The following is an 8,643-nucleotide window of genomic DNA, read 5'->3' on the forward strand; positions in this document are numbered from 1 at the left end:
TAAACGCGGTAAAAGCACTCTACAAGAATAACGAAGTAGCTATCAAAACGGGCAATAGAATATGCAGGCCATTTAAGACGACAAAGGGACTACTACAGGGTTGCTCCACATCCCTTACCCTGTTCAAAATATTCCTGGAAAAAACCCTGAAACCATGGAAAAGAAAGTGCGAAGGAATGGGTATACCAGTAAGGAACGAATATCTATATACGCTAAGTTTTGCCGACGACCAAATAGTGATCGCATAAGACGAGGATGACCTCAGTTTTATGATGAGAAAACTGGAGCAGGAATATACAAAGAATGGGATGGAAATAAACCTAAAGAAAACCGAATACCCAACAACGGAGAATACAGAAATAAAACAGCTGGAAATAGACGAAGGTAAACAAATCAAAGGAACAGACAAGTATAAGTATTTAGGTTTCATAATATCAAACAAAGGAACAACGGAGGAAGAGATAAAAAATAGACTAGGACAAACAAGAGACTGCATACGAAAATTGAACCCGGTACTATGGGATAAGAACATCAGCATGAAAACAAAAAAAAATATATAATACCATGACAAGAAGTATCCTCACTTATGGGTGTGAAAATTGGACAATAAATAAGAAAACCAAAAACAAAATAAGAGCAACAGAGATGGAATTCCTAAGCAGAAGCTGCAGAGTAACAAGAAGAGACAGAATAAATAACATGGAGATTAAGACGAGAATGGGAATGAACTCCGACATAATAGACTACATCGAACAGAAGAGATTAACATGGTACGGACATGTCAGAAGAGCAGACCAAAATCGTAGGATAAATAGAATAACAGAGTGGAGCCCGATAGGAAGAAGAAAGAGAGGCAGACCCCGAAGATCTTTCAGAGATGAGGTGGACGAAGCAATGAGTAGAAGAAACCTACAGGAAGGGGACTGGCTAAACAGGAAAAATTGGAGAAAACGGTTGAGTGAAGGAATACAGTGAAAACTGTGGAAATCCTTGTATATATATAGGTATGCTAGGTCAATGGTGACCCATGAATAAAAAACCTACACTATTTTAAATACGCAAGATATTTTATTTTTAAATTAGATTATTTTATTATAACCTTTAGAAAACATATAAAACAAGAAAATAAATGAAAACAGAACATGCACCTAATTATTATGAATTATTCTTAAACATTGTATTTCTTGTACGGTTATACGAAAACTAACTAAATAATAATTGAAATATTTAATATAATTAGGCACTCCTTCTTCCAACTTATTTTTTTCATCCTGTAAAAAAGGAAATAAAATATTAAGAATTTTAGTCAAAAAGTCTAGGGTATTTTGTACCTTGAAATTATTTGAAGACTTAATCCGCCGCACACTGCAAACATTTTACTACTTCAATGCTATTCTCCTTACAAATACCTTTAGTACATACTGAGCACATTTTAGGATGTTTGTTATCGTTAGAACACATGTGACATCGCCGTGTTTTCTTGTCATGGGGATTATCTTGTCTGGGTTGTTCTGCAGGTAGTCCAATAAAACGCCTTATTATGCCTCGAAGGTCAATTGAAATATTTCTTATTTCAGTCCTCATTTGAAGATGGTCCTTGATAAGTTCTCTTCCTAAAGAAATAATAAATTGTTGCCTGTCCATTGTCTTACTAGTATCTACAGTACTGTTATAAATAGCGTGAGAATTTACAACCATATTATTTATCTTTCCTCGGGTATGGGTAGGAACTCCTTCTTGGATAGTCCTATCAGGGAAAATGAATCAATCCCTGCCTTCCGCAGATTCCAGGTGTTTCTGACCCGGGAAACTAGTACCTGCTAAGGGTTCCTTGTCCAGGGTCACGGATGAAGTCCACAACGGCATCCAGGGCGAGAAGAAGACCTATACAACGGTCTGGAGGACGGAAGTCGCAGCCCCTAGTTTTAGGGCTTGTTTAAAATCGAAGGGTAGGTGTGACTCTCTAGCTGTAGTGGAAGCAACTCGCATAGGAGAAGGATACTCTGATGTAAAATCCCTGGCCCTCCAGTTTGGGGGTTGTGGCACCGGGCCAACTCCTCGGTACTCATAAAATACATACAATGTTAAGAAGCCTAACAAAAGCCTCGGAACAAAAGATTGGAAACAGCAAAGAAAACGATTAATGAATTTTAGTATATGGAATGTGCAGTGTATCTCCCGAAAAATACCAGAAATCATGTCAGAACTCAAAAATGCAGAGATAGATATCGCGGTGCTTACAGCAACTAAAAAGAAGGGTATAGGTTCTGAAAAGTGGGGTCACTATAACCTGTTCTATAGTGGAGTAACTAAAGACCAAAGAGCACAACAAGGTGTTGCTATTGTTATTCGCAAAACTTTAAGAAGACATAGTACCTCTTGGGAAGCAATTAATCAGAGATTGATAAAAATGAACATCACCATAAAACGAAGCAGAATAGCCATACTTGGTGTATATGGAATTAATGAGGACGCATTGGTCAACATTAAAGATGCATTTTTCGAACAACTGAACGATAAAATTATAAAAGTAGGAACATCTAGGGAGATCATACTTCTAGGAGACTTTAACAGCGGAGTTCGACGGGAATTAAACAACAAAGTGGTAACACACTCTGAAAATACCAGAAATGATAATGGAACCAGATTAATAACAACATGCACACAAAATAACTTAAAAATATTAAATAGATTTTATCCACATCGCGATGTACACAAATACACGTGGATACAACAGACCAGAAATCTAAAATCTATAATAGATTATAGCATTGTAAGACAGAGAACTACAATTAAAATACAAGATGTGCGAGTAGCCAGATCATGTGGCACCGATCATCACCTACTAAAAGTTAAAACAGTACTCCCAAACAGATACGAAAAAGAAAAAGGGCACATCGAGTCAAATCAGTTAATAAAACAAGTACGGTACAATCTAGACAGTTTAAACCATAAGAGTGTAAAGCTTTTGTATAAAAAACGATTAGACCAAAAATTAGAAATGGGTAGTTTTGAAAATACCGAAGAACACTATGAACACATCAAAAGGTCGATTCATTTAGCAGCAGAAGAAGCACTGGGGAAATGTGACAAAAACCATAAAGGAATAAAACCGTACTGGTGCGATGAAGAAATAGAGAAGGAAATTAGAGATAAACGTCGGAAATACCAAACATTATTAACAACAAAAACAGAAAACGATAAAACAATGTACAAAGAAGCAGAAGCCATACTAAGGAAAAAGACAACAAAAAAAGAACGAATCATGGGAAGAGAACTGCCAAAATATCACACCTACGTAGGAGGTAGAAGAAGCACAGAGAGTTGGAGATTGATTAAAAGTATTAGAAATAATAAAAAAAAAATATATTCCCCAATATATTCCCCTATCCCAAAAAATCGGAAGAATATTTCAAAAAATTACTAACAGAACAAAGACCAGAATTTACTAACATGGAAGACAACACGATAGATATACGTATAAATTCATCAACATTACAAATAAGTAAATCAGAGATGGAAGAAATAACCAAATCACTGAAAAATGAAAAATCCCCTGGTCCTGGTGACATCCCTGCAGAACTAATGAAAGCCGGAACAGACAAACTTCAGGAACAGTTAAGAAAACTCTTTCAAGACTGCTTGAATGGGGCCGAATTACCAAAAGAATGAAAATTATCTATCATCTCTTCTTCTTCTTCAAGTGCCATCTCCGCGGCGGAGGTCGGCAATCATCATAGCTATTCGGACTTTTGAGACGGCTGCTCTGAAAAGTTCATTTGATGTACATCCGTACCACTCTCTCAGGTTGCGCAGCCATGACATTCTACGCCTCCCTATGCTTCTCTTTCCTTGGATCTTTCCCTGCATAATCAGTTGGAGCAAGGTGTATTTCTCTCCACGTGTAATATGTCCGAGATATTCTAATTTTCTTGTTTTTATCTATCTATCATGTCAACTATACACAAAAAGGACAGCAAGAATCAGTGTGAAAATTACAGAGGAATTGCGGTAAGCAGCACAATAAGTGGGATGTATCGAAACCTTATTAAAAACAAAATAGAAAATGGCTATGGAGATTACGAAGCAGAGGAGCAAGCTGGTTTTAGAGCTGCGCGATCCACAGTAGACCACTTGTACTCTATTATGCTCTATTAAGTTATTGAGAAAAAAACAGCCGTCAATAAAGAAGTTCACCTGGTATACAGAGACTTACAAAAAGCATAATATGACAGTGTACACTTCAGTAAACTATAGTCAACCCTACAGCAAACCAACATTAAGCATGGTCTTATCAAAGCAGTCCAAAGTCTGTATAATGGAACGAATGCAAAAATTAAAACTGGATCAAGGATACCTGAAGGATTTAAGGTCACGAAAGGACTAAAGCAGGGTTGCTGTATTTCGCCTACCCTTTTCCAAATTTATCTGGAACAAGCACTCAAGCTGTGGAAAAGAAAATGTACTGGCATGGGAATCCCTCTCAACGACGAGACTACACTGTACACCTTATGTTTCGCTGATGACCAAATACTGATTGCTCAGGATCATGACGACTTGAGTTACATGACTCGGAAGCTAATAGAAGAATATAACAAATGGGGTCTCGAAGTTAACATTAAGAAAACTGAAACCATGTGTATTCGAGGGACAAAGCAGTCCATTATATTAGACGATGGGGTAGAAATTAAACACTGTGATGAATACAAGTACCTGGGTATGAAGATAACTTAAGATGGAACATTCGATGCTGCTATAAACGACAATAACATACAGGGTAGAAAAGCCATATCCATAATGAACGGCATTCTGTGGGACTAAACAATATCTAAAGCGAACAAACAACTCATATACAACACCATCTTAAAAGTGTAATCACATATGGCAGTGAAGTTTGGCCAATGAAACACAGAACAGAGAAACTATTACTAGCAACAGAAATGGACCTCTGGAGAAGACTAGCAGGCAAATCAAGAAGAGATCAGATACCAAATGAGAGAATACGAGAAATGATGGGAGTCAAGCATACAATAGTTGATGACATAAAAACAAAACAGTTAATATGGTACGGCAATGTACAGAGAATGCCAGATAACAGGATTCCGAAACAGAGTTTGACGTGCACACCACAAGGAAGAAGAAAAAAGGGAAGGCCGAGAAGAAGCTGGAGAGAGGGAATTGAAAAAGAACCAGAGGAAAGAGAAATCCATCCAGGCATATGGTTAAATAGAGAAGAATGGAGGTTGGGAGTCGGAAGGCGTCGGAGAACGCTGTGAACCGATAGTAGTAGTAGTAGTTATTTATCTTTCCATAAAATATCGTCAGTGGCCAACGTCTACTTCTTCGATCTACATTATAACAGGCGCACTTTTGGTCCAAGCTGTCAACTCCTCCTTGTAGTTGATTGTAGTTATATGGTGTAGTGAAGACAGCATTATGACAGCTTTACGCTTTTTAGGCACATGATAGGAGTGTTAGATCGTTTGTAAATCCAAAAATTGTTGACAAAGCGGGGCGGTCAATTCAACTCATGAAAACCAGTTATCAGCCGTGATATTTCGATTACTGTTTACAGTAGGCTGTACAAATTGTAAAACGTTAAGTGTGGGGGTGGATAATTTTTTCGGATTAGGACAATCATCTTTTCTTGCATATATAAACGCATTCAATAAATAATCTGTCTTAGCATCACACAAGCACATTATTTTTATTTCATATTTATTTGGTTTATTCGGCATATACATTTTATATCGAAATCTTCCCCTAAATCCCACCAGCATTTCATCAATAGTCATCAACTGACCACAAGCATAATTTGATTGACAGTTGTCAATTATAAGGTTAAATATTTCACTAAAGGTATACTGGTCAAGTCTGGCCCGAATTCTTGTGTTTTCGTCCATCATACCAGTTGAGGGTTAATATTAATAAATATGTAGACAATAAATCACAGTTAAATAAATAAATTGTTTTGTTATTCAAGTTTATCTACATAAATTAATATTAAAATAGGATAAACTTTCTTCTTATTGCGCAGTCTGCTATCAAAGGTTGGCGATCCAAATTCAATTGTTGCTTTGGAAACTGCTGCACGAAAAATTTCTGCAGATGAGCTCATATCTTTCACCTCTCAGTACATGACCCAAGAAATATTTTCCTCTCTTTAATTAGTCTTAGTAATTCTCATTAATTATATAGGGTCTCTTTAAAGATAAACTTGAAGTATATATAATTATTTTCACTTTCGCAGAATGAAATAGTTGTCTTTTTCAGTGTTTCATAATATTTGATAGTTTTCTTCCTAAATAACTCTTAAGTAAACTAAAAATATATTACTTTTATCTAACTCTTAAAGTTTATTAAGTAAATTGTCCAGTATAGTGTTACGTTCATCATATCTTTAACTGTATGTTAATATAATCTCGTCCATATTCACAGGTTTTAGTAAAAAGTTACGAAATATCATTAATTTCGTACAATAAATCGGTCTAATTATGTTTTACTATTTCAGTATAATTATTTCGTCATATTGGAGTAAAAAATGTCATAGATATTCTTACAAAATACACAAATACTATGAACTTGTCTATACTAAACAAGGGTTGCGACAGTATGCAACAGCGATGCGTCTTATAACCACTATTATTTAATATAAAAAATGTCTTTTATAAAAGGTAAATTATTAAAAAATCCTATCGGGCTACATCACGGAACATTTTCGGAATAACTATTCCATCATCAGTGCTCTCTGCATGTACATGTTTGAATCCACTAAATATGTGGGTAAAAATCCTAAATATAGTTTGATTAACTTTGAATTACATATTTGATATTTAAAAATGATGTTTAAGTTATAAAAGCAATCATTCCTCTCTAAAATAAAATTTACGCACTATACGACAAATGGCCTGTTTGATTTTATCATCCAATTTTATTTATTTTCTTCTTTTTATCTCAACCTTAAAAGTGATATTATTGTTAGTTTGATCGTCTGTTTTAATTACTCTGTACACATTAGCTTTGGAAACTGTTATCAAAATACTACATAATGTAACTACTTTTTGATACACGGTATACTATTACTACTGTCCGACTAGACATCATCCACTAATAACATTACAAACAATTATGTTCTCTGCTTTATAAAAACCCTGTCAGTGCGCTTATAAAACTGACTTACAGATATCATACAATTAAATAACTACCCAAGCAATGGCGTTGTTGCCAATTACATCGCCTTAATCTGCGACAAAATTGTTAATCTTGGACATATCTACCAATAGAAAAAGATATAAACTACAACATTGCAGATAACTTTAAGTTAACTCATACACGCTGACAACATTACATTTTCCCTAGAACCTTAACCTTTGCCAAAACATGTAAACAGTTAAGAAATAGACCAGTCAAATTTTTGAAATGTGTTTCATATAAAATGATATATCTTCTATCTGAACGTATATTATTTGAAAAGTCAGAAGAAGAATGTTTTTGTCAATTTTTAAGAGATTAAATAGATTCTGCAATTATCAACTAACTTGTTTATTAAATAATAATTAAATTTTCTTGTATTGTCGGTATTCCAACAACATATTTTTTTTAGAAAATACTTATGTATTTACACTTTTCTTGAGAAATCCGCGACATCTGATAATAAATCCGTATACTACGGATACGGATTTATTATTAGATGTCGCTATTTGCGTCCATACGAAGCCATGTTAGAGTTGCTTCCCAAGACAATGAAGATTTATTTTCACGTTCAGAGCGTCTATGAATAACCGTTCTGAAGATCCCTTTTAGGGTGAAATACGTATAAGCGCATATACAGACGCACTATACATGAAATCAAATTCTAACTGTCTTTTTCCTTTTATTCCGGTACACTCTTTATGAGTACTAGAAACCAATTCGCTAAGGATATTTGCTTAGTTAAGGAGATATGTTGTGAAATTCAATTTTAGATTCCCCATGTCTCTAATAACATCTTTATCAACGTCTGTTTTGCATTGCAATTCTTAGAAGGCACAGATTAAAGCAGAAATCTGAATTTGGTTTCGAAAAATTAGTTTACGGATTTATAATTAAGATTCTGTGTAATTATTGAACAATTTTTATTTTGTAAAGATGAAATTTATTTCTTTTCAGAATCTTTAAAATTGTTTTCCGATCTTCTTAACAAACATGAGCAATAGTTTTAGTAGAAGTAGATTTATTAACGACAAGCTTATTTAACGTAGAAATCTGTTTATCTTCGGATATACGTAGTTCACCTTAAACATTTTTTTGTATAAAATTTAAAATTTAAATTTTTTTATGATGTAATATTAGAAAATATATAAAGCCCTTAATTTCCACCCTTCCATTATTAACCTCTATTTTAGTGGCACAGAGTTGGTTGCCATACTTCACTGAAACCGCTTCACCGATTTTTATGAAATTTTATATGTACATTCAGTTTAATTATTCTAAATTTTCTTTTAGGAAAGTTGTTTTCGTTCAAATCAGTTGACAGTTATAAATCAGGATGACGTAGTCAACTATCCTACACATTTTTTAAATTCACTGGAATTGTCTGGACGTCTACCTAACAATTCACAATTAAAAGTGGGATCAATTGTCATTATGCTGGGTAATATTAAT

The sequence above is a fragment of the Diabrotica undecimpunctata genome, chromosome 1, assembly GCF_040954645.1.
Source record: "Diabrotica undecimpunctata isolate CICGRU chromosome 1, icDiaUnde3, whole genome shotgun sequence".
Taxonomy (NCBI): domain Eukaryota; kingdom Metazoa; phylum Arthropoda; class Insecta; order Coleoptera; family Chrysomelidae; genus Diabrotica; species Diabrotica undecimpunctata.